Raw genomic sequence first — 2,596 nt, 5'->3', positions numbered from 1 at the left:
GTAACTCACCCCATCACTGCGTAACTCACCCCATCACTGCATAATCACCCCATTGTTGTGTAACTCACCCCACTGCGTAACTCACCCCATCACTGCATAAATCACCCCATCACTGCGTAACTCATCCCACTGCCTAACTCACCCCATCACTGTGTAACTCACCCCATCACTGCGTAACTCACCCCATCACTGTGTAACTCACCCCGTCACTGTGTAACACACCCCGTCACTGCTTAACTCAACCCACTGTGTAACTCACCCCATCACTGCGTAACTCACCCCATCACTGCATAACTCACCCCATCACTGCGTAACTCACCCCGTCACTGCATAACTCAACCCACTGTGTAACTCACCCCATAACTGCGTAACTCACCCCATCACTGCGTAACTCACCCCGTCACTGTGTAACTCACCCTGTCACTGTGTAACACACCCCGTCACAGCTTAACTCAACCCACTGTGTAACTCACCCCGTCACTGCAAAACACACCCCGTCACTGCATGACTCACCCCACTGGGGAACTCACTCCACTGTGTAACTCACCCCGTCACTGCGTAACTCACCCCACTGGGGAACTCACCCCGTCTCTACGTAACTCACCCCGCTGTGTAACTCACCCCATCACCGCGTAACTCACCCCATCACTGTGTAACTCACCCCATCACTGTGTAACACACCCCACTGCATAACTCACCCCACTGCGTAACTCACCCCGTCACTGCATGACTCACCCCACTGTGTGACTCACCCCGTCACTGCATGACTCACCCCATCACTGCATAACACACCCCACTGCGTAACTCACCCTGTCACTGTGTAACTCACCCTGTCACTGTGTAATTCACCCTGCTGTGTAGCTCACCCCACTGTTTAGCTCACAGAGCTCCATCGTATGGTCTAGTCTCACTCTTCTAAATACACTATTGAGTCACTGAATCTTCAATTAGCCTGAGCTTTTCCTAACCAGAAACTCTTCTGGGAGCCATGAGCATGTCTGTAGGCTCAGCTGTGGTTTCCAGATTCCAGGAGCACTTGCCCTGTCAGGGGCCAGGATACTGCCAGACTTGTGTTCACCACAGGTGTGTTGCCACTGCAGCTGTTCCAGTCCATGACACAGCCTTGTAATGTCAGCGTGGATGTGTAAGTGTGCAGGGAACAATCAGTGCCAGTGTAGAGACCCTGGATGTGGCCATCCACTCTCAATGGCCCTAAGTCCTTCCAGACCCTCCATGTTCATTTCCCAGGGAACCTCTGGTTTGGAACCGTAACTGCAAAGAGGTAAGTCACAGAAGCTCGGTGGGATGATCTCACTTGCTTGCCAAGAACATACAGCTCCTCTAAAATTCTCTCGTAGTTTCTACACCCAAGACATGGGCGAAAAATTCAGAAGCCACTGGGACCGCCTTGGAAGAAGGAACTCGGCCAGGGCCTTTGTCAGTCATCCCGAGTCACTAGCACTGAGGCGTCCTGTGCCAGGAGAGGGGGTCTTGGCCCAGAGCTCACCCTCCCCGCTGAGGCACGCTTGGCCCTCGGAGCTAAGATGCTCTGCACTGCACTTTTAAGGAGCAGGGATCCTGCCAGGGAGGACTCTTGAACAGAACCTCAATAAGCAGTGATTTACGGTCAGCCCCTGCATGCAGCAGATGCTGTGGGCCTGCTGAGCTCAGGAGCAGTGCACCTGCACGCCTGCCTCCCGGCCTGACCCAGCTCCAGCCTCTGTGCTCCATGCTGACTCCTGTCCCACCAGCACCAGCCGCCAACAGTGGGGGAGACATTCTTTCCACCGTAAGGATTTGTTTCCTGTAAACACAATTAGCACATAAAACTGTGCATCACGTGGTGAAAGGAATTAGGAAAATATGCTGTGTTTACTTTGTGGTTCCAAGAGCTGATATCTTTACACCTTTGATCTGCCAAGAGCCCAGATCATGGGCAGGAAAGGAGGGATAAACCTGGCCCAAGCAGCCAATGGATAAACAGCCGCCCGGCCGTCTCCTCACAGTGCAACTCAACTGCTGCTCCCGAGCTGTGCTTCCGAGTGTGGGGCTGTGTGGCCTCTGCCCCCAAGTGGAGGCTCCTGCAGAGCACAGCTGGGCCAGGAGCTGGGTGGCTCCACTGATGCTTCACTTCTGTACCTCAGTTTCCATCCAAAGAAGAGGAGACAGCACAGGGCTCTTGAGCAGAACAAGACAGTTCCCGTGAGATACTGGGGGCAGTGTCAAATGATGCCAGTGACTGAAAAGGAAGCAGCCTGTGTTACCAGGACCACATGACCTCCCCACTGCTTTCCAGAAGGTTCCTGAATAACCCACCCCTTATTTACATGTAATTAGGTGGAGGTATAAGCAGAGCCAGCCAGCAATCCAAGGGGGTCCCTCTGCCTGTGGACGTCCCTGCTCTGTCTCTGCAGCAGCCACTGGCTGTGCCCTGTTGCCCCAATTACCTCTTCCTCCACCATCGGCTCAGGCAAGACTCTGTCCTGATCAACGCTTCCTCCACCGTCAGGTCACATGTGACTCTCCCCTGATCAACGCCTCCTCCACCATCGGCTCACGTGTGAATCTCTCCTGATCAACCCCTCCTCCACCGTCA

At 54.0% G+C, this 2,596-nt stretch overlaps 1 long non-coding RNA gene across 1 annotated transcript in view; it reads left to right on the top strand.

The window, feature by feature from the left end:
- LOC119469555 overlaps positions 1-2,590 on the top strand; it is a 10,470-nt gene extending 7,880 nt beyond the window's left edge. The window contains exons 4-5 of the long non-coding RNA XR_005198380.1: positions 1,084-1,282; positions 1,359-2,590. This is a non-coding gene — a long non-coding RNA (uncharacterized LOC119469555). The remainder of the gene's footprint in view (positions 1-1,083; positions 1,283-1,358) is intronic.
- The last annotated feature ends 6 nt before the right edge of the window (positions 2,591-2,596 follow it).

The sequence above is a fragment of the Cebus imitator genome, unplaced genomic scaffold, assembly GCF_001604975.1.
Source record: "Cebus imitator isolate Cc_AM_T3 unplaced genomic scaffold, Cebus_imitator-1.0 Scaffold703, whole genome shotgun sequence".
NCBI classification, from domain to species: Eukaryota; Metazoa; Chordata; class Mammalia; order Primates; family Cebidae; genus Cebus; species Cebus imitator.
The sequence above is the reverse complement of the archived record's forward strand: the minus strand, read 5'-3'. Positions and strand labels throughout refer to the sequence as shown.